This window comes from Pristiophorus japonicus, chromosome 17 (genome assembly GCF_044704955.1).
Source record: "Pristiophorus japonicus isolate sPriJap1 chromosome 17, sPriJap1.hap1, whole genome shotgun sequence".
In the NCBI taxonomy this organism is placed as follows: Eukaryota; Metazoa; Chordata; class Chondrichthyes; family Pristiophoridae; genus Pristiophorus; species Pristiophorus japonicus.
Genome location: NC_091993.1, coordinates 119,956,820 through 119,981,831, shown reverse-complemented (window position 1 = coordinate 119,981,831; position 25,012 = coordinate 119,956,820).

Sequence of the window (25,012 nt, the reverse complement as noted above, 5' to 3'; positions counted from 1 at the left end):
GCAACGCCACGAGAGATGGCAAGGTCAACGGGGTGGCCCTGAATATGGGTTGGGGAGTTCAAATGGAGGGAGAGATTAAGGGAGGCTAAGAGGGTAGTGAACTCAGAGGAGAGAGAGCATGATGAATTGAGATGAGGGTGAAATTACCGAGGATGAGAAGTCGTTCGGTGCAGCGATGAGGGGATTTAGTTATGTGGAGAGACTAGACTAGCTGGGATTGTTCTCCTTAGAGTTGAGAAGGTTAAGGGGAGATTTAACAGAGGTCTTCAAAATTATGAGGGGTTTTGATAGAGTAAATAAGGAGTTTTTTTTCCATTGGCAGCAGGGTCGATAACCAGAGGTCACAGATTTAAGATGACTGGCAAAAGAACCAGAAGAGAGATAAGGAGAATTAATTTTACGCAGCGAGTTATTATAATCTGGAAAGCGCTGCCTGAGAGAGTGGTGGAAGCAGATTCAATCGTAACTTTCAAAAGGGAATTGAATATATATTTGAAAATGAAAAATCTGCAGGGCTGTGGGGAAAGGGCAAGGAAGTGGGACTAATTGGATTGCTCGTTCAAAGATCTGCCACAAACTTCATAAAAATTCATTTGCAGGATTCAGGTGTTGCTGGCTAGCATTTATTGCCCGAATTGCCCTTGAGTGGCTGGCTCAGCCATTTCAGAGGTCAGTTAAAAGTTAACCACATCGCTGTGGGTCAGGAGTCACATATCGGCCAGACCAGCTAAGGACTGCAGATTTTCTTTTCTAAAGGACATTAATGAACCAGTTGGGTTTTTACGACAATCTTATAGTTTCATGGTCACCATTATTACTGATTTTTATTCCAGATTTATTTAATTAACTAAATTTTAATTCCTCAGCTGCCATTTGAACCTTTATCAGTAGATTATTAGCCCAGGCCTCTGATTTACTAGTCCAGCAGCATAACCATTGTGCTGCCATTCCCTGGTGTGCTATTTGATTGCATGATTCTCATTGGCACTATGCTGGGATACCCATTTCTTGCTTTCTCTTCCTGTCTGCTGAAAGCAACCACAAACACTTGCAGATCTCACAGCCAAGCAGACTACGAGAAGACAGTGTGGGAGACAGTAAAGGAGAGGAAAGAACATGATCAAATCAAGTAGATCTCTAAGAAGGAGTCCAGATTGCCTGAATGCTTAACTGATCCCCCTGTAATGTATGCACCTGTGAGCACGCTCAAAGGTTTGTTTCCATAGTGTAGTGGTTATCACATTTGTCTCACACGTGAAAGGTGCCCGGGTGGAAAAGTCATTTTGGTGCCCCCCAAAATACCACCCAAAAAAAAAACCAAAAATAAGGGGGCACCTGAAAAGCTTTTGGAGTTTGCCCCCCCCCCCCTTTAATCAGGGGGCACTTGATTAAAGTTTGCAACAAAATAGTTGTAAAGCTGTTGAGTTATAAGTGGCTTAGCCAGTCAACTGATGGTCACGAAATTCAATAAAACCCCAGCCAGTTGGGTTCGAGGTGTCCACGATGAGGCAGGTGGTTGTGAGCCTGGTGGATGAACTGGTAATGTGTCGTGTGATTGTTAAACCTTTTGCTAATAAACCAACTAGTTCTTAATAGCAACGTGTTGCTATGAATTCTTAAGCAAAGAACCCACGAAGCAAAAAAATTACACCTGCCGTTTTCCATTACGGACTTAAATAGTTATTTCTTAAGATGGTCAAATACCCTTCTATCGAACATCATAACGACCTCAAAATCCCACATTAGAGGCTCTAAGCTGGCAGCCAGAGAAACGCTGCATTGTGCGGAGAATCTTTATAATAAGGATTGTAGAAACCTCTCACATTCCCAATTTATTTGTAATTGAAAAGAAGACTCGGAAATTTCAAAAAAAGGGGGTTATAAAACACAGATGAAAAGGCAGTGTTCATCCATCATTTATTTTAATATGAGAAGTCAAGCACGAGATTAATGACATAAAAAATGAAGAGTAATCTCACTTGCACTTCCATCGATTTCTATCAGGCACACGGGGACTTTCAGTAATATTAATGATTAGATCACTTTCGCCGCCGAAATGTAACTCGACGCAGCAACGAAACAGACAGTCTTCCTGTCCCTCAGCTCGGAGATTTATGACCCCATTTTAAAAAGACACTGAGAATAAAGAAGCTTATAAGAGAGAGCCAGCGATTGTGGCTGAGTTCCTTGTCACTTGCTCTCTATCCCACATCCGAGCGGGAGACATCAATCTATTCTGGGTCTGATGCGCCTTCACTTTGATGCTGTCGGAAGCTACAAAATATCCAGTGCTGTTCACGGTTTCATCTCCTGCATTTGCTGCAGTTGCATCTAAGTAGCAGTTTTTTTAGCTGGAGAATTAGTTCAGTGCAACAATTCTTTAATGCAGTATGATGCCTTTTAATAATTTATTTGGCTCTGTCTCCAGGGGGGACTAGCTCTTGCAGTCACAAAGCATCCACATTTCCAGGCAATAGTGTGAGAAAGGAGCCATGTGCCCCAGCCAGCCAACAGCCTCAGGCCCAGGTATTAACCCTCACCATCCAGCAAGCTCTTGCCCTAAAATACCCAACAGTAATGTCAGTAGCGTCAGCTGTGGCTCAGTGAGTCACCCTCGCCTCTGAGTCAGAAGATTGTGGATTCAAGCCCCACTCCAAGGACTTAAGCACAAAAATTCTACGCTGACGCTCCCAGTGCTGTGCTGAGGGAGTGCTGCACTGTCGGAGGTGCTGTTTTTTTGGATGAGATGTTAAACTGAGGTTCTCTCTTCCCCTCAAGTGGATGTAAAAGATCCCACGGCACTATTTAGAAGAAGAGCAAGGGGAATTATCCCTGGTGTCCTGGCAAATATTTATCCCTCAATCAACATTACAAAAACAGATTATCTGGTCATTATCACATTGCTGTTTGTGGGAGCTTGCTGTGTGCAAGTTGGCTGCCGCGTTTCCCACATTACAACAGTTTCTTCACTTCAAATGTACTTCATTGGCTGTACAGAGCTTTGAGACGTCTGGTGGTCGTGAAAGGCGCTATATAAATCCAAGTCTCTTTTTTCTTTCTTTAACAGCCTTTTGTCTGAACATCTGTTCTAATCACCCAACAGCCTCATATCCCTACATCGGCCCTGGCCACCCAACATGTGTGCATGGGTAACAATGAACGTATGTACGTTGATTTGTGTTGTGTATTGAATGCAATTTACATTGACTTACAGTTACACAGGTGCTAAACATTCGTTGGTACCTCACCCAAGTATCCATTCTTCATATGAGAGCCTAATCAGTGGATTCAATCAGCTATTCAACCACGAGAAAGAAAGAGTTACATTTCTACAGCTCCTTTCATGACCTCAGGATGTCCCAAAGCGCTTTACAGACAATGAAGTCCTTTTGGAGTGTCGTCACTGTTGTAATGTGGGAAACGCAGCAGTCAATTGTGCACAGCAAGCTCCCACAATCAGCACCGTGATAATGACCAGATAACTATGTTGGTTGAGGGATAAATATTGGCCAGAGCACTGGCGATAACTCCCCTGCTCTTCTTCGTAATAGTGCCATGGGATCTTTTACGTCCACCTGAGAGGGCAGACGGGGCCTCGGCTTAATGTCAGGCCGACAGTGCAGCACTCCCTCAGCACTGCACTGGAGTGTCAGCCTAGATTTACGTGCTCAAGTCTTTGGATTGGGATTTGAACCCACAACCTTCTGACTCAGAGACAAGAGTACTGCTGAAGTGGGGCTTTCCAGCTCTGCTATAATTAAAGGATTAAAAATGGGTCTCGGAACTAAAAAGAGCTAAATAGGCTTTTGTAGCAGTCACCTTTCCAAGTTGCTTAGCGGACAGAAGAGATAACGCTAATAATAACATGTCGGAATGATTAACTGTTGCAAGCTGTGTGATCTGAGGACAATCACAGGAGGCCAAACAGTTGAACCACAGAAGGTCCAGAGGGTCGGTTAAACAGGGCAAGGGGTCAAAAGTGACACATTGGAGAAACCCCATTTGGTATGAGACATAGGCCAATGATTGTATGACACGAAAGGGGATTCGTCAATCAGCAATTGTGCACGCAGGCTTTGGACCAATTAAACGGCATAGAGGGGCCATGCACGAGGCTGACATGCACCATTAAGTGCATAAAAGGTTGCTTGGAACTTTGTATCATTGGAGAGGCTACAGACAACCAGCAGGCAGGCTTCCCACCAGTACAAAATAAAGACTACTTGAATCTTCGAACCCAGACCTGGTGTTGTGTTTATTTTAAATAGTCCACTACAGCTACCAAATGCAGCACGGTTGACACAGCTAAGGGGTAATAGCGGAGCCTGATTCTCTCCTTAAAGTATGTCCCCATGTGTGGGATTTCCAGCTCAAGTCATTGGATAGCGATCAGGAACAGTATGCCAGGCTGATTTTTTCCCCCCTTGACAGTCCAGAAGTGCTGAGATCAATTGTTGTACCCACTGCTGCACAAAAAAATCTGCTTGGCATTCGGGTCCTGATCTTTATCAGAAATTGCGCACACATGGACATCATTTAAGGATAGAATTAAAAGAAACAAAAAAGATTTGCATTTATATAGCGCCTTTCACAACCACTGGACGTCTCAAAGTGCTTAACAGCCAATGAACTAATTTTGGAGTGTAGTCACTGTTGTAATGTAGGAACCGCGGCAGCCAATTTGCGCACAGCAAGCTCCCACAAACAGCAATGTGATCATTGCAGTCAATGGATGGGAAAATCAGGCGTGTATATAATGGATGGCCAATTCAATGATGCCCATTTTACACTATTGCCCAAAGTTGGAGGTTAGGGTGCTCATCCATCAGCCAATCAGACAGCTCTATTCGAATCTCACTGATGCAGTCACTAGTCCCATTAATACAAACTCAAGGGAACTGCTGCAAGAGTTCATCCCTTCCTTTTCTGAACTGCAGGACCAAATAAGGGTTTTCAATGATCAAAGGCTCGCATTTTGCTCGTGCTGGGCATCAGAGGTAAATCAATGCTCAAGCCACCAGCTTACAGCCAGAGACCTAGAGTGTCATTGTTTGTATTCGTCTGAGTCTCCTGACATTACTGCTGGAAATTAGATCAGGAAACAGCAACAGTAAATAAACAACAGGTGGCGATTCGCTGAGTTGCAAATCTGGCTGGCACAGTTGCTCAGATTGCAGCCATACCTAGTTCTTGATAGCGTGCTCGTGGGGGAATCTAGAACTAGGGGGCATAGTTTCAGAATAAGGGGTCGCCACATTTAAAACAGAAATGAAGAGGAATTTCTTCCCTCAGAGGGTCATGAATCTTTGGAATTCTCTGCCCCAGAGAGCTGTGGAGGCTGGGTCATTGAATATATTCAAGGTGGAGATAGACAGGTTTTTGCACGATAAGGGAGTCAAGGGTTATGGGGAATGGGGGGTGGGGGAAGTGGGGTTGAGGCCAGGATCAGATCAGCCATGATTTTATTGAATGGCGGAGCGGGTTCGAGGGGCCAAATGGCCAACTCCTATTTCCTATGTTCTTATGTTCTTATGTGCTGCAGAATAAAGCAAATGTGTAAATGATGCCAAGGAGAAATCAGTGACCATCATGTGCTGTCAGAGTGGGTTCATGACAGCATCTCAAAATGCATTCATTGTAATGTATTTGTTTCATGGGTTCTTTGCTTAAGAATTCACAGCAACACATTGCTATTAAGAACTAGTTGGTTTATTAGCAAAAGGTTTAACAATCACACGACACATTATCAGTTCATCCATCAGATTCACAACCACCTGCCTCAGCGCGGATCCCCCGAACCCAACTGGCTGGGGTTTTATTGAGTCTTGTGAACATCACGTGACTGGCTAAGCTACTTAATGCAACATCTCTACAGCTATTTTAGTTGCAATACTTTAAACAAGTGCCCCCTGATTAAAGGAGGGGCGGGGGGCACACTCCAAAAACTTTTCAGGTGCCCCCTTGTTTTTTTTTTCTGAGGGCACCAAAACACAAATTATACAAGTGCTCCCTGGGGCTAAAAGTGGGGCGGGGGGGGGGGGGCACTAAAACCGGCACAATAAACAAATTAAACTTGAGACAAACCTGTGAGCGTACCCACTGTCTAAATAAAGGGGAGAATGCGCAAAAGCCTCTCAGCGTCACATAAAAGTTTGATTCAACATTTCAAAACTGCAGCAGCTTGAGGCAGACACTTGTCACTTGGAATGTGCACTGGAGACTTGCTTCGTCACTGTGAGTGACAGCGAGTGCCTGTTTGAATTCTGGTGTCTTGTTATCAATTTCCTGAGTTCCCAAATCCCAGGAGAATCGCTAAGTCTAGAGGATCAAATAACTCCTGATCTATCTGTCTGCTGAAATATTCCTCGCGTGATGCAGGGTGGGAAAGGCGACCTTTGACCTGATGCGAAGCATAGTTGCAGATTGTCAAATAAAGTTACCCAACAGAAAGTCACAGAAAAAAAGAATATAGCACCTTTCTTTCTCTCTTTCTCTCTTTCTTTCTTTCTCTCTTTCTTTCTTTATTTTTCTCTTTCTCTCGATCTTTCTTTCTTTTTTTCCCTCTTTCTCTTTCTTTATTTTTCTGTTTCTCTATTTCTTTCTTTCTTTCCTTCTTTCTTCCCTTCTTCAATCCTTCCTTTCTTTCTCTCTTTCTCTCGCTCTCTTTCTCTTTTTCTTTCTTTCATCACTTCTTCCTTTCTTCATTCCTTCCATTCTTTCTCTCTTTCTTTCTTTCACCTTGAGAGTGAGTGGAGGCAAATTAACTTATTCAGAAATTCTGAAAAGTTTTTATTAGATAGTGAATTGCAAACTATTGTATTTGTGGAAAATTGAGAATGTATCGATAAACTTATTGATAAGTCTGCGTTACTATAGGCACAATATTGATTTACTGTCCTCAAAGATCACAGTACTTTTACTCAGATCTCACATCTATCAGGAGAATGTTTTGGGCAGGCAATCTTTCGGTACAAGCCGGTGAGTTTTAATATATACTTTAAAATTCCTCTCAATCAAAATCTTTTTAAATGTTCTTGTTCTGTGCAAAGATGTCTTTGACAAAACACACAAAATCATTTCACAAAACCACAGAAAATAATACTTAGACATAACGAAAATGGAATACGGTTCACATGCAAGACAGTGGAGGATATAAATTCTATTTCTATTCATGAGATAGTGCAAAGCTCACACATGATTACATTGCCTGTGTCCCTCCTGAGTTATCAGGTCCAGCTCACTCATGGCAATAAGTGTCTTAACCTTCAGTCTCCCACGGTATACCCTTGGTGTGTTGTATGGCTCACATAGCTCCCGTAGCTATACAGCACACAAAGGATAATTACTCATTCGCCCCATATATTCTTGTACAAATTCAACAACAACTTGCATTTATATAGTGCCTTTAAAGTAGTAAAATGTTCCAAGGTGCTTCACAGGAGCGTAATCAGATAGAAATTGGCACAGAGCAAAAGAAGGAGATATTAGGACAGATGACCAAAAGCTTGGTCAAAGAGGTAGGTTGTAGTCACTGTTGTAATGTAGGAAATGCGGCAGCCAATTTGTACACAAGCAAACTCCCACAAACAGCAATGTGATAATGTCCAGACAAACTATTTCTGTGATGTTGATTGAGGGACAAATATTGGCCAGGACACAGGTGATAGCTCCCCTACTCTCCTTCGAAATAGTGTCACGGGATCTTTTACGTCCATCTGAGAGGGTAGATGGGGCCTCGGTTTAACGTCTCACCCAAAAGATGGCACCTCCAACAGTGCAGCAAATTAATGGAGCATGTTGACTTAATTGGAAGAGAGAGAGGTAGAGAGACGGAGAGGTTTAGGGAGGGAATTCCAGAGCTTAGGGGCTATAGAGCTGGAGGCACGGCCGCCAACGGTGAAGCGAAGGAAGTAGGGGATGCTCAAGAGGCCAGAATTGGAGGAACACTTCTGAGCACAGAAGCTGACTTTGAAAGCAGGACAAGCTGTGTTTGGTGATGGACACACTTGCGTTCTTTTGTCCAGTATTCAGATACAGACCAAATACGAACACGAAAATAAGAAAAAGGACAGTCAAGTAAAGACCAGCTGGCCCATCAAGCCTGCCCCGGTACACCCAATGTACCGCAACACATACACTCCACCCCACCGGAAACCACGCGATCTCCCAGGAGAGGCAAAAAAAACAGACAAAAAAATCCAGGCCAATTTGGGGAAAAAAATCTGCGACCGCCCAGGCAATCGAAACTAGTCCAAGAGCACACCCCAGCCATTAAATTCCTGCAGTGCCTACCTTCTGTAACAGGTCATCTCCGTCGCAGTCAGAAAAAAATCCAGCTTTCGCTTGAAGGAATTCAGTGAGTCTCCATCCACCACATGAAACGGCAGCTTGTTCCTGGGCAGGACCGGAACCAATGTCCTAGGGGGAGTGTTTGCTAGTGCTGTAGGGGAGGAGTTAAACTAATATGGCAGGGGGATGGGAACCTAGGCAGGGAGACAGAGGGAAGTAGAATGGGGGCAGAAGCAAAAGATAGAAAGAAGAAAAGTAAAAGTGGAGGGCAGAGAAACCTAAGGCAAAAAGCAAAAAGGGCCACATTACAGCAAAAATTCTAAAGGGGCAAAGTATGTGAGAAAGACAAGCCTGAAGGCTCTGTGCCTCAATGCGAGAAGTATTCGGAATAAGGTGGACGAATTAACTGCGCAGATAGCAGTTAACGGGTATGATGTAATTGGCATCACGGAGACATGGCTCCAGGGTGACCAAGGCTGGAAACTCAACATCCAGGGGTATTCAACATTTAGGAAGGATAGACAGAAAGGAAAAGGAGGCGGGGTGGCATTGCTGATTAAAGAGGAAATTAATGCAATAGTAAGGAAGGACATTGGCCTGGATGATGTGGAATCAGTATGGGTGGAGCTACGGAATATCAAGGGGCAGAAATTGCTAGTGGGAGTTGTGTACAGATCACCAAACAGTAGTAGTAAGGTTGGGGACAGCATCAAACAAGAAATTAGGGATGCATGCAATAAAGGTACAGCAGTTATCATGGGTGACTTTAATCTACATATTGATTGGGCTAACCAAACTGGTAGCAATGCGGTGGAGGAGGATTTCCTGGAGTGTATTAGGGATGGTTTTCTAGACCAATATGTCGAGGAACCAACTAGAGAGCTGGCCATCCTAGACTGGGTGATGTGTAATGAGAAAGGACTAATTAGCAATCTCGTTGTGCGAGGCTTCTTGGGGAACAGTGACCATAACATGGTAGAATTCTTTATTAAGATGGAGAGTGATACAGTTAATTCAGAAACTAGAGTCCTGAACTTAAGGAAAGGTAATTTCGATGGTTTGAGGTGTGAATTGGCTAGAATAGACTGGCAAATGGTACTTAAAGGGTTGACGGTGGATAGGCAATGGCAAACATTTAAAGATCACATGGATCAACTTCAGCAATTGTACATCCCTGCCTGGAGTAAAAATAAAATGGGGAAGGTGGCTCAACCGTGGCTAACAAGGGAAATTAAGGATAGTGTTAAATCCAAGGAAGAGGCATATAAATTGGCCAGAAAAAGCAACAAACCTGAGGACTGGGAGAAATTTAGAAGTCAGCAGAGGAGGACAAAGAGTTTAATTAAGAGGGGGAAAATAGAGTACGAGAAGAAGCTTGCCTGAACATAAAAACTGACTACAAAAGCTTCTATAGATATGTGAAGAGAAAAAGATTAGTGAAGACAAACGCAGGTCCCTTGCAGTCGGATTCAGGTGAATTTATAATGGGGAACAAAGAAATGGCAGACCAATTGAACAAACACTTTGGTTCTGTCTTCACAAAGGCAGACACAAATAACCTTCCGGAAGTACTAGGGGACCAAGAAACTAGTGAGAAAGAGGAACTGAAGGATATCCTTATTAGGCGGGAAATTGTGTTAGGGAAATTGATGGGATTGAAGGCCGATAAATCCCCGGGGCCTGATAGTCTGCATCATAGAGTACTTAAGGAAGTGGCCCTAGAAATAGTGGATGCATTGGTGATCATTTTCCAACAGTCTATCGACTCTGGATCAGTTCCTATGGACTGGAGGGTAGCTAATGTAACACCACTTTTTAAAAAGGGAGGGAGAGAGAAAGCAGGTAATTATAGACCGGTTAGTCTGACATCAGTAGTGGGGAAAATGTTGGAATCAATTATTAAGGATGAAATAGCAGCGCATTTGCAAAGCAATAACAGGATCGGTCCAAGTCAGCATGGATTTATGAACGGGAAATCATGCTTGACAAATCTTCTGGAATTTTTTGAGGATGTAACTAGTAGAGTGGATAAGGGAGAACCAGTGGATGAGGTGTATTTGGACTTTCAAAAGGCTTTTGACAAGGTCCCACACAAGAGATTGATATGCAAAGTCAAAGCGCATGGTATTGGGGATAATGTACTGACATGGATAAAGAACTGGTTGGCAGACAGGAAGCAGGGAGTTGGGATAAACGGGTCCTTTTCAGAATGGCAGGCAGTGACTAATGGAGTGTCGCTGGGCTCAGTGCTGGGACCCCAGCTCTTTACAATATACATCAATGATTTGGATGAAGGAATTGAGGGTGATATCTCCAAGTTTGCAGTTGACACTAAACTGGGTGGCGGTGTGAGCTGTGAGGGGATGCTAGGAGGCTGCAGGGTGACTTGGACTTGTTAGGTGAGTGGGCAAATGCATGGCAGATGCAGTATAATGTGGATAAATGTGAGGTTATCCATTTTGGGGGCAAAAACATGAAGCAGAATATTATCTGAATGGCAGCAGATTAGTAAAAGGGGAGGTGCAACGAGACCTGGGTGTCATGGTACATCAGTCATTGAAAGTTGGCATAGAGGTACAAAAGGCAGTGAAGAAGGCAAATGGTATATTGGCCTTCATAGCTAGGGGATTTGAGTATAGGAGCAGGGAGATCTTACTGCAGTTGTACAGGGCCTTGGTGAGGCCTCACCTGGAATATTGTGTTCAGTTTTGGTCTCCTAATCTGAGGAAGGATGTTCTTACTATTGAGGGAGTGCAGCAAAGGTTCACCAGACTGATTCCCGGGATGGCAGGACTGACATATGAGGAGAGACTGGATCAACTGGGCCTTTATACACTGGAGTTTAGAAGGATGAGAAGGGATCTCATAGAAACATACAAGATTCTGACGGGACGGGACAGGTTAGATGCGGGAAGAATGTTCCCGATGTTGGGAAAGTCCAGAACCAGGGGACACAGTCTTAGGATAAGGGGTAGGCCATTTAGAACTGAGATGAGGAGAAACTTCTTCATTCAGAGAGTTGTTAACCTGTGGAATTCCCTGCCGCAGAGAGTTGTTGATGCCAGTTCTTTGGATATATTCAAGAGGAAGTTAGTTACGGCTAAGGGGATCAAGGGGTATGAAGAGAAAGCAGGAAAGGGGTACTGAGGGAATGATCAGCCATGATCTTATTGAATAGTGGTGCAGGCTCAAAGGGCCGAATGGCCTACTCCTGCACCTATTTTCTATGTTTCTATGTCTAGTATTCTCTATGAAAATTACCACCTCCTGTTGCATCAATAGGGTATATCTCAATAGGGAACATACTTGCTGTGCAAGGTGGGAGTTCTGTAGACACAGCGGACGGTTGGCGGGGGAGGGGTTCATTTACACATTCAGCTGCCGTGTTATAGAACCCGCTCAATTTGCATTTGCTGAAATCAATGAAAATAAGATCGGGCAGGTTCTGTAATTGGTAAGTTGATCCACACCATCCAAGGGGAATATTATCCCCCAGTGTACTATCTCGAAGGCTAGATTATATCGCTTTCTGTGCTCGACTATACTGTTCTGTGGGCCCAGCATTATGATCCCTCCTCCAGGGCAGCATGCACAGGCCCAGTCTATCATTCAAAACCAAGCCACCATCCAGACCCTGGGCTTGGCTCAGTTCTGCCAAGACCCATTCAGATAGCTTGGGGTCAGGCCTGGCGTTCAGCTTATTCGCCTCCCCCTAAAAGTACCAATTAGGTCAACGCGCTCCATTAATGCGCCGCACGGGCGGACTTGACGTCGTTCGGATGAGACACTAAACCGAGGCCCCGTCTGCTCTCTCAAGGGGGACATCAAAAGATCCCAGGGCACTATTTCGAAGAAGAGCAGGGGAGTTATCCCCGGTGTCCTGGCCAATATTTATCACTCAATCAACATAACAAAAAAAAAAGATTATCCGGTCATTATCACATTGCTGTTTGTGGGAGCTTGCTGTGCGCAAATTGGCTACCGCGCAAATTGATAGTCACAACAGCGACTACACTTCAAAGTACTTCAATGGCTGTAAAGCGCTTTGGGATATCCTGAGCTCATGAAAGGCACTATATAAATGCAAGTCTTTCTTTTTCTTCACAGCAAGGTGCATTAATGTGACGCCTTTAATGTAATAAAATGTCCCAAGGTGCTTCGCAGGAACATTATCAAACAAAATTTGATATTCATTGAGTCAGTAGTTCAGTTAAAGAGGATCAGACCCTCTGAAGGTCAATGGCAGCCTCCCTAACTGTTAAAAGCTGAAATTACTGTCCTTAGTCATGATTATCGCAACTCAAAGGTCACAAAAAGGAGGATTAAGACTATCCCTGAATACTCTTTAAAAAGCATTTTTATCTTTTCATTACTTGCTTGAGTTATCACTGATTGATTCGGAGATGGAGAATATCATTATGCACAGCAAGTCCTTTTATGAAATCTGTATTAATTCTGTGTTACATTAAGCTTCTAAAGTTTCAGACCCTTTTCATCTCGTCCCTTCACATTTATTCTCAGTCGACTCCGTCAATCACGCTCATGGAGAAGAAGCACTATGACCAGAAGCAGTTAGTGCACTGTTCTCCCAAGGTGCCAGCAGCAATATTGGCTGTATAAAATTTCATTGCAATGGATAAATTGTCAAGCTCGCATCCTTGGCCAAACAGGTCGCCATATTATAAAAAGGATTTAGAGGCACTGGGGAGGGTGCAGAGAAGATTTACAAGGACGATACCAGTAATGCGAGGGTATACATAATCAGGAAAGGATGAACAGGTTGGGTCTCTTTTCGCTTGAAAAAAGACGGGGTGACCTAATAGAGGCCTTTAAAATTATGAAAGGTTTTGATAGAGTGGATACAGAGAGAATGTTTTCACTTGTGCGGAAGAGCAAAACTAGACACCATCAATGTAAAATAGTCACCAAGAAATCCAATAGGGAATTCAGAAGAAACCTCTTCACCCAGAGACTGGGGAGAATGTGGAGCTCGCTACCACAGGGAGTGGTTGAAGCGAATAGTATCGATGCATTTAAGGGGGGGGGCGAGACAAGTATATGAGGGAGAAGGGAATAGAGGGTTATGCTGATAGATTTAGATGAGGAAAGACAGGAGGAGGCTCGAGTGGAGCATAAACGCCGGCATGGACTGGTTGGGCCGCATGGCCTGTTTCTGTGCCGTATATCCCGTGTAATCCTGTGTAATAGAGAATGAAGCTCAGTGGTATAGGCCGGATGAGTCATGTGACTGCATGGTGCCATATTGTGATTGGAGGACAATGGGAATCTCCACTCAGAACACAATCCTACGTATCAGGAACAAGTAGGATTGCCATTCCACTCGTGTCGAGACAGACAGATATGGTTTTGAGTGAGTGACAACTTTAACCTGACCCGTCCATCGGGGATCTGATGGAGATCGGGTACAATGCCGCTTTTTGCAACCCGCTCGAGTTTACTCTCCAGTGCAGTCGGTGACGAGTGATATCGGGCAGGGGCTGCAAAACCGGCATTCCACCCGATCCCGTGGGTTTCCCTGCCCGCCGAGTGTGGTCAGGAAGACATTAAAGAAACAAAAGAATGGGCAAATAGTTAAGAGAACCATCCAGGAAAATAGGCAAGTAAATGGACAAAATTCCAGGGGGAAAAGAGAGTGCGGATACAAAATGCCAGCATTTGCAGACTTTGGATATTTTTTTTAATTCATTCTTGGGATGTGGGGCACATCGGCAATTATTGCCCATCCCTAGTTGCCCTAACCAAGCGCTTGCTAGACCACTTTAGAGGGCAGTTGAGAGTCAACCATGGTGTGGGACTGGAGTCCCATGTAAGCCAGACCCAGTAAGGGCGGCATGTTTCCTTCCCTAAAGGACATTAGTGAACCAGATGAGTTTTTACAACAATTCAACAGCTTCCTGGTTACTTCTACTGATACCAGCTGTAATGGATTTGCTTCAGGGTTCCTTGCTTAAGGATTCATAGTGTAATGACTCAAGAGTCTGGTTACTGTAAACTCACTCAGTTAATTTAAACAAATGAAGCTTTAAACTTTGAGCAGTCAAATTAAAATTTGGTTGCCAGGGGGTGATGATGCACTCCAGTCCCTCCGGCGCCCACCTCTCGCGGAAGGCCGCGAGCATACCAGTGGACACCATGTGCCCCATCTCCAGAGACACCCTGGTTCGGCAACAGCTCTACAACTCTTTTGTAGGAAACAAATTAAACAATTAAATCAAGTGCCCCCTGATCTGGGGGACATTCCAAACACTTTTCAAGTGCCCTTTTTTTGGGGGGGGTTTTTAGGGCACTAAAAGCACATAAATTATACAAGTGCCCCCTGGCTAAAAGCAGGGGCGGGGGGGGGGGGGGGCACTAAAACCGGCAATAAAACAAATTAGATTTTAAACACTAATAATCAAATTAAAATTTGCTTGCCGGGGGTGATGATGCACTCCAGTCCCTCTGGCACCCATCTCTCGCGGAAGACCGCGAGCATACTGGTGGACACCATCTCCAGGGACACTCTGACTCGGCAACAGCTCTACAACTATTTTAAGTTGCACCTGTAAATCAAGTGCCCCCTGATTAAAGGGGGAACAGCTCTACAAACCTGTGAGCATACTCACAGGTGCAAAAATTACACCTGCTTTTAATTCTAAATTTGTTTTAAACTGAATTCAAATTCTCAAACTGCGATAGTGGGATTTCGCACTCCCATTCTCTGGATTATTAGTCCAGACGTCTGCATTTCTAGTCCAGTAACATAACCATTACCCAATCTAATCAAAAAAATCACTAATGTTCAATTTTGTGCCACTACTCCTCCAGGAATGCCACCCTTATGAAAGTTCTCTCCCTTTCTTTGCAATGATTTCGGTTTGTCTCTTTCCAATATTTTCTGATTTTGTTTCAGATTTCTGATATTTGCTGGGATTGTTGATTTTATCTGGATTTTCACCATTCTTCCATAACAACTAACCAGAGATGCTACCTAATTCTGTCTAACCTACCAGCTATTTCCCTCAGCATTTAGTACGTGGTACATCTAAATTAGATAGCCCGATGACAAGATGCAATGGCGGAAATTTGTCTGTCATTCATTTGGATCAGAATTGGTTTGGATTGAATCTTTTGGATTTTACTTTGCGAAAACATACACAATGGACCATTGAAGCCAAGTTCAAAACTGAACATCAAGAAAACGACATTATCATTATTAGATATTCTTATTCTGAACCCTCAGATCTATAACACAACACAATTACAGGCCAATGAACTTAGCTCCGGGTAAGTATAAATCATTTAAAAAAAAAACTAAACTCAATAAAGTTTCAATCACATGAAAATATACATCAGTCAACCCTTATCCTGCTTTGTTACGACTCTTAGATTTTATTTCTAGTGATGGGAAATCTCCTGTTCTCTGTCAAAATAAGTCCCCTGCCTCTTTCAAATGATGCAAAGCTCAGTTCTTACCTAGCTAACAGAATTGTTTAACAATTTTTTTAAAATCTCGGATTGAAAAGTTAGAGCTAGGCCATTGAGAGTTGATGGCAGGAAACACTTCTTCACACAAAGGCTGGTGGAAATCTGGAGCTCTCCCCCCCAAAAAAAATTCTTGAGGTTGGTGGGTCAATTGAAAATTTCAAGATTCAAATTGACAGATTTTTGTTACACAAGGGTATTAAGGGTTACGGAATCATAGGAACATAGGAACAGGAGGATGCCATTCAGCCCCTTGAGCCTGATTCGCCATTCAATGAGATCATGGCTGATCTACAATCTAACTCCTTTAGCCTGTATCCCTTAATAGCTTTGGTTAACAAGAAGGGATTTAAGATAACTGGCAGAAGAACCAGGGACGAGATGAGAAGACTTTTTTTACGCAGAGTTGTTACGAGCTGGAATGCGCTGCCAGAAAGGATGGCAGCAGCAGCTTCAAAAATAACTTTTAAAAGGGAATTGGATATATTCTTGAAAAGGAAACAAATTGCAAGGCTATGGGGAAAGAGCAGGGGAGTGGGACTAATTGGATTGCTCTTTCAAAGAACTGGCACCTGCATGATGGGCCGTGTGGCCTCCTTCTGTGCTGTATCATTCTGTGATTTCCCTCTGACTGTAACATAGAATAGAATCATAGCATCATAGAAATTTACAGCACAGAAGGAGGCCATTCGGCCCATCATGTCTGCGCCGGCCGACAAAGAGCCACCCAGCCAAATCCCACTTTCCAGCTCTAGGTCCGTATAACCCTGTAGGTTACGGCACTTCAAGTGCACATCCAAGTACTTTTTAAATGTGGTGAGGGCTTCTGCCTCTACCACCCTTTCAGGCAGCGAGTTCCAGACCCCCACCGCCTTCTGAGTGAAGAAATTTCCCCTCAAGTCCCCTCTAAACGTCTTTCCAATAACTTTAAATCTATGCCACCTGGTTGTTGACCCCTCTGCTAAGGGAAATACGTCCTTCCTATCCACTCTATCTAGGTTACTCTATCTAACCTACTCAATAGTCTAATACCGGAGCCTCCGGTCGATTAGACGATTGAGTCTCAGTTTTCATGGGTGCACTGACGGGAGGAGAGATTGATCCTGGCCGCACCCATACGCCTACTCGCATCGTATTGAAAACAAAATGAGGCGGCTGGATGGGTTGCCTTGCATGCCACTTGCTCCAGCACCAGATCAATCAGCCTGACAGCCTCACCGTCATTCAACCCAACCGGCAGAAATAGGAGCAGGAATAGACCCTACGGCCCCTCGAGCCTGCTCCAATATTCAATAAGATTATGTTCCGTCCGTGGCTATGTCTCCCCAGGCGTGGGGGTTAACAGTCTGAAACATGGTCCCTATATGGGGGAAGATCTGTTAGACATTAAGCCGAGTCCTCCCTCTGCCCTCTCAGGTGGACGTAAAAGGTCCCATGGCATTATTCGAAGAAGACCAGTGTCCTGGCCAATATTTATCCCTCAATCAAGAAAGACTTGCATTTATATAGCGCCTTTCATGACCACCGGACATCTCAAAGCATTTTAGAGCCAATGAAGTACTTTTGGAATGTAGTCACTGTTGTCGTGTGGGAAACGAGGCATCCAATTTGCGCACAGCAAGCTCCCACAAACAGCAATGTGATAATGACTAGATAATCTGTTTTTTTGATATGTTGATTGAGGGATAAATATTGGCCAGGCCACCGGGGATAACTCTCCTGCTCTTCTTTTAAATAGTGCCATGGGATCTTTTACATCCACTTGAGAGAGCAGACGGGGCCTCGGTTTAACGTCTCATCCAAAAGACGGCACCTCCTACAGTGCAGCGCTCCCTCAGCACTGCACTGGGAGTGTCAGCCTAGATTTTTTGTGCTCAAGTCCCTGGAGTGGGACTTGAACCCACAACCTTCTGACTCAGGCAAGATTGCTGCCTGAAATGTATTTGCTTCATGGGTTCTTTGCTTAAGAATTCATAGCAACACATTGCTATTAAGATCTAGTTGGTTTATTAGCAAAAGGTTTAACAATCACACTACACATTACCAGTTCACCCACCCACCAGGCTCACAACCACCTGCCTCATCGTGGATCACCTGAACCCAACTGGCTGGGGTTTTATTGAGTCTTGTGAACATCACGTGACCGACTAAGCCACCCTCAACTCAACAGCTCTACAAACCTGTGAGCATACTCACATTACACTACCCACTGAGCCACAGCTGACAGTGGGTTGCACAACCTCACTAAACAGGTTATCGGGTCATTATTATATTGCTGTTTGTGGGAGTTTGCTGTGGGCTTTCCTACATTACAACAGTGACTAAACTTCAAAAAGTGCTTCTTTGGCTGTAAAGCGTTTCGGGACGTCCTAGTTCGTGAAAGGCGCTTTATTAATAAATATCATCACCTCCAAGTTCACACACTATCCTGACTTGGAAATATATCGCCGGTCCTTCATCATCAAACTCCTGGAACTCCCTCCCTAACAGCACTGTGGGAGCACCTTCACCACACGGACTGCAGTGGTTGAAGAAAGCGGCTCACCACCACCTTCTCAAGGGGCAATTAGGGACGGGCAATAAATGCCGGCCTTGGCAGCGACACCCACATCCCAGGAACAATTTCTTTTTAAGTTCTTTCATTAGTAAGCACTGTAGAAGGAGCAACACGTTACCTTAAATTAATTCGGGTTTAAGGATTAATCCTTTATTCAACCCTACTTGTATGTGTGTGCCAAGCGACCTGGTTTCCAATCTCAAGGGGCTGGATTTTCAGTCTTCTGCCGCCCCTATTACCGCCCGGAAGAGGCGAGCCGGTGTGCCCCTAGGTGGACACCGGCTCGATTTTTGGCTGCCACCCAATCCATAGCACTCCATAGCGGCCGCAGTGAGCTAAGTAATACCACCCTCAGGTAAGTATGGGGTTTTTTTTGCGATTTATGTTATGGTGAGTTATTTATTGGGAATGTTTTTGGTGGGAGTTTTTCAGGTTTCCCCCCCGCCTCCTCCCCCCCCCCCCCCCCAGGCCTCTCATGGAGCACTCCGAGGCCGACTGTTTAGCTCGAGATTTACGCATGCTCATTTGGCCTAGCGCCCTAAGAGAGGTGTGCAACGCCTCCCTTAGCGCATCGCCCCCACACTCAAGGCCCAGCTGCTGAATTTTGCTGACTAAGACGCAAACTTTTCCCGGGCGCAAACTTTACCGCCCCGTAGCCATTACTGTCCCGAAATGAGCAAAACCAAAAGCCCAGCCCCCAAGCTGTCTAACTTTTGGCTCACCTGGTTTTCAGCCCCAGGGCCCTGTGCTATCTAGATTTCTGCATCAAGGCTGTATGTCTGCCTGCCACGGCTGAAATTAGGGTTCATTAGTGCTTGGCTCTGGATGTAGATGAAATGCAACTCTAGTACAAGTGATCATGTCAGGGAATGGAGAAAATGTGATCGTCAGCTAAGATACTGTGAGCGTTCAGCTATTAGTGGTTGATCATGCAGTGGTATGAAGAGTGGCCTGATTGCAGCAGCCTACCATAAGCCAAGTGACCCCACGAGGCGTTAATAACGAACTGAAATGGAAACACAGTAAGAAAAACATATTGTATGAATTGCCTGCCTCACCAGTAGAATTAAACTCACTTTAATGAGATAATCCTGTCATTCTCCACCATTTCATACCAGATATTGGCCCCGATATTTACGGGGAGTTGGGGCAGGGGTGGGAGGCGACATTTAGCAGCCAGGATACCTGAAATATGGGGAACGCAGAGGTCCATGCCCAATTTAGTGGCAGCACTAGTTTCCTGCCTGGCCAGATTGAGAGGCTGGTTGCTGTCGGATGGGAAGGACTACGTTGGAAGGTCACAGCCAGGGTGCGGAGAGCAGGGAGGCAGGGTGAGATGCGACGGAGCGGGGTATATTGGATCGTTGGGGGGGGATTGGATATCATGGAGGAGTTCGGATTCTGGGGGATTGGATCGCAGGGGAAACAACAACAACAACTTCTATTTATATAGCGCCTTTAACATAGTGAAACGTCCCAAGGCGCTTCACAGGAGTGTTATGACATAAAAAATTTGACCCCGAGCCGCATAAGTAGAAATTAGCGCAAGTGATCAAAAGCTTGGTCAAAGAGGTAGGTTTTAAGGAGCGTCTTGAAGGAGGAAAGAGAGGTAGAGAGGCGGAGAGGTTTAGGCAGGGAGTTCCAGAGCTTGGGGCCCAGGCAACAGAAGGCACGGCCACCGATGGTTGAGCGATTATAATTAGGGATGCTCAAGAGGGCAGAATTAGAGGAGCGCAGACATCTCGGGGGGGTTGTGGGGCTGGAGGAGATTACAGAGATAGGGAGGGGGCGAGGCCATGGAGGGAATTGAAAACAAGGAAGAAAATTTTGAAATCGAGGCGTTGCTTAACCGGGAGCCAATGTAGGTCAGCGAGCGATGGGTGAGCGGGACTTGGTGTGAATTAGGACGTGGGCAGTCGAGTTTTGGATCACCTCTAGTTTACGTAGGGTAGAATGATGGGAGGCCAGCCAGGAGTGTGTTGGAATTGTCAAGTTGGGGGGGATTCAGGAACAGAGCGTGGGGGGCTAGGCAGATCGTGAAAGGTTAGCTTGGGCGGGTCTGGGTGCAAGCACTCCTCGTCCTCCTGGCCCACAAGCAGTGCTGGAAAGGCACTTTATCGCTGCAGTCGGCAGTTCTCGCCTTCCTTCAGCTTCCAAATCCAAATGGCTGCGAAAAAACTGAGGCACGCAGCTTCATTAAACTGACCCAGCTCTTGAGCACTGGTTACACACCCACACCCCCTTACCTGCCCCGGCTAACACAGATGCAGGCACATTGCAGCAGGTTGGAGTCGGGTTACCCATTTTTAAGAATTGAACTACTCTCCCGCCCGTCCTGGGGGTTTAAAAGTCCTGCATTATGTCTGGTGCTTTTTTTTTTGCGCTGCAAATTACTCCCTCTCTCTGGACTGAAATCCAAGTAACATTGTTGACCAACCTTATCACTGGGTCATTAATCACCGAATACAGAAACAGTGTTATTGATCTGCTTCACAAGCCACACATGGACAATTTATCTTGAAGATGAGCAGGGGCCCGACACCTATAATTACCTTTTGTACAATCACATGGTGCAGTTGGGTCGAAGCGATAATGTGCGCAGCTTTCCGGCTGCCATCAGTGCCGAGGCAGGTGGAAAAACTGTGAGCCAGACAGTTCACACCTGACACTTTCCTCATTCACATTTTTCCACCTTTGAGCCTTTAGTCTGTGCCAAGGATAGCAGATATTCGCCGCAGAACTTAGCTGGAAAACAATGTCATTTTCCTAATCTAATGAGATATTGTTGAAGTTCCATTTATATAGCGCCTTTCATGACCTCAGGATGTCCCAAAGCGCTTTACAGCCAATGAAGTACTTTTGGAGTGTAGTCACTGTTGTAATGTGGGAAACACGGCAGCCAATTTGCGCACAGCAAGCTCCCACACACAGCAATGTGATAATGACGAGATAATCTGTTTTGAATTATGTTAACTGAGGGATAAATATTCTCCAGGACACTGGGGATAACTGCCCTGTTCTTAGAATCATAGAATCATAGAAATTTACAGCACAGAAGGAGCCTGTTCAGCCCATTGTGTCCGTGCCGGCAAAGAGCTATCCCGCCTAATTTCTTCAAAATAGCGTCCTGGGATTTTACGTCCACCTGAGAGAGCAGACGGGGCCTCGGTTTAACGTCTCATCCAAAAAGCGGCACCTCCGACAGTGCAGCACTCCCTCAGCACTGCACTGGAGTGTTAGCCTACATTCTTGTGCTCAAGTCTCTGGAGTGGGACAAACTCAACCTTCCTCATTCCGAGTGATGGCAAATGGTCCCTGGTGGGACACAATATGCAGAGCACTGGATAGTTGCTAACTGTTTTACAACCAGTTACCTAGGACCATTTTGATTGGGGAAAAACCCCTTACACAATGAAGTTGTCAGCAGGCAGACAGGACTAGGACCAAGTAGTGTAGCCCACATGGAATAAACAGTGTAATACTGTATTACAATAGGTCAGAGCAGAGTTTCACCCCGGTGCTTTTTCTAACAATTTCACCCCCTCACGCAACTGTACAATATGCTGTGAGGAGGATATACTTCATGTTGGGATTCCGCTAGAGCCCAACAAATCTTGTATAACAACAACTTGCATTTATATACCATCTTTACATTGGAAAATGACCCAAGGCGCTTCACAGGAACGTTATCAGACATAATATGACACCAAGCCACATAAGGAGCTATTAGGATAAGTGACCAAAAGCTTGGTCAAAGAGATCGGTTTTAAGGACCATCTTAAAGGAGAAAAGGCAGGCGGAGAGGTTTATGGAGGGATTTTAAGAGCTCAGGGTGTAGGCAGCTGGAGGCACGGCCATCAATAGTGGAATAGTTAAAATCAGGGATGCACAAGAGCCCAGAATTGGGGGAGCGCAGATATCTCAGGACAGCTGTGGAACTGGAGGAGATTACAGATAGGGAGGGGCAAGGCCATGGACCAGTTTGAAAGCAAGGAGAGTTTTAAAATCGAGGTGCTGCCAGACCGGGAGTCAATGTAGGTCAGTGAGCGCAGGGGTAATGGAACCATTACCATACGTGGCCCAGAAGAAGCGAGGGCCCAGGGGCAGCACGGGCCCAGCCCACACTGCGATATGTGTGCGCACTAGGTCCGTGCAGCAGAGCTGGTCTCCATTCGTCCTGGTTAACCCTTGCCACTGGACCAAGACCTCGCTCTGTCAAGCCCGTGTGGTGGCTGGTGTGCAACGGTCACCCCACGTTAAAAAAATCCACGCACAGGCATCTTCCACCCTTCAATATGCAGTTCTCAGACCTGGAATATAAGGGCCTTCATTGAAACATCTGTGAAATCATTGAACACATCCCTTTTTGGCATGGAAGCAAGTCATCCTCGATTCGAGGGACCACCTAAGAAGAAGAGAATGGGTGAACGGAACTTGGAGCGAGTTGGGATAAGGGCAGCAGAGGTTTGGATGATCGCAACAGTTTCTCACATTTACTCCAATCATATAAAGGGTTAGCTTTGTCTACTAGTATTGAGTGCTTGTCCCTCTGAGTCAGTTGGTTCTGGGTTCAAGCCTCACTCCAGATCCTTGAGCACAAAATCTAGATTGACATTTTATTGGTTGATTATTAACTGCCCTCCAAAGTATCCTAGAAAGCTACAATGTTGTGTCAAAGTGCTGCAATGAATTTCAGTTCAAGCAAAAGGTCTGCCACCACTTTCTCAGGGCAACTAGGAAAGGGCAATAAACACCAGTCTTGCCAGCGACACCCACATCTAAGGGTGAATTTTGAAAGTCAGTGTAATACTGAGGGAGCGTTACACTGTGGGAGGTACCGTCTTTCAGATGAGACGTTAAACCGAGGCCCCATCTACTCTCTCAGGTGGATGTAAAAGATCCTATGGCAGTATTTGAATAAGAGCAGGGGAGTTCTCCCCGATGTCCTGGCCAAGATTTATCCCTCAACCAACATCATTAAAACAGATTATCTGGTCATTATCACAGTGCTGTCTGTGGGAGCTTGCTGTGCACAAGTTGGCTGCTGCGGTTCCCACATTACTACACTGCAAAAGTACTTCATTGGCTGTAAAGCGCTTTGAGATGTCTGGCAGTCGTGAAAGGCACTATATAAATCCAGTCTTTCTTTCTCTCTGTAATATCTCTGCTTCTGCTGCTGTAAGATTGCTCTCTCTCTGTAACATCAAAGAAAGAGGAGGCAGAGAATTGCCCTGTGGACAAATAAGCCACTTCCAGTAATAAATGTGTGCTAATAGTGAATATTTATCACTGACCCAGAAAATGTATCGAGTAGATTTTGTGATGCTCCATTCCATCACTTGACAGGAATTGGGATCACTATAATTAACCGGCAGAAAATTGGGAGTGCCACTTCTTGGGCATGCTAACCTGTGTATCTGATTCTCCAACCCTTAGCTTCCACATTCCCCAATGGCAATTTATCACACACAGCAAATTAAAGCAACAAGTTCAAATTGATGCCAATGCCTGTGTTAATTAGTTTACCCAACCGCTCGCCTCCCTGAGCATTACTGCACAACAACACCAACTGCCCAAAATAGCAGAAGGCAGCTTCTTCATCCAAAGCGAATCCTCAGCCCCAATTTGCTGAACAGGAGGTGGAAATAATAGTGAGTGAGTTGCGTAAGAGATGGGTCTGCTATTTCTGCTGCACAGTGCGAATCGGGTGACAATGCATGGAGTGAGATAACAGAGCAATTAAAAACAATCTGCCAGAAGGGAAGAGCTTTGATGCCAGGAAAAGGATCCAATAATAATATGATTAAAAAAGCAGTGGAAGATTTCTGTCAAAGCATCCCACTCAAAATGTTAATCTATCTTTTCTCTTCCAAATTTCAGATTTCCAGCGTTTGGTTTTATTTCAAAAGGAAGGAATCAGTTGAACTGCCTAGAAAGCACACATCTGGAACACAAAGCATCTTCCGTCTCCTCCATGGAAGAGTTGAGAGACTGGCAGAATATAATGGCCCTGAAATTCCGGTCAAAGGCTTCCTTCAGATGAACGCCTCTGACCCGAAATTTCTCTATGAATGTACCTGGTGGACCCAGAGGTGCCTTTGATTTCAGTCAGAGGCCTTCTTTCCCCACGCATCGCAGTGCGGTCGCATCTTCGAGATACGGACGGAGAAGCTGGAGTCACATGGGCGTGGACAACCAATCACGGTACAGTATTCTCATTGATAGTAATGGGAACTCCGATTTTACGAGATCCCATTACTATCAATGAGAATAACCCCCTAAAACACCCAAACACAACAGAATAAATTTTAAAAAACACCACACGTATTTAAAATTAATTGAAATGAAAGTTAATTAAATGTTTTAGAAAAAATATATATTTTTGTAATTTTTTAAAAAATGTGTTTTAATAGGGTTTAAAATAAACTTACCTTAGTGGACAGGGTTTTTACTATAAAAGTGTGTATTTACATTTTATTTTTATACGTTTTAAAATGTTTACGCTGATAAAGGTAAGCAATGCGCCTGCTTTTACCAGGCGTAAGAGTTTGAAGGACATTCGCTGGGCATGAGTTGGGCAAATAGCCCGATCTCTCCCGCGGGGATGTCCTTCTCCCGGGGATGCGGACAATCTGTCAAAAGATATGCTGACAGATCGGAAAAGTTGGTTTTCGGCACATG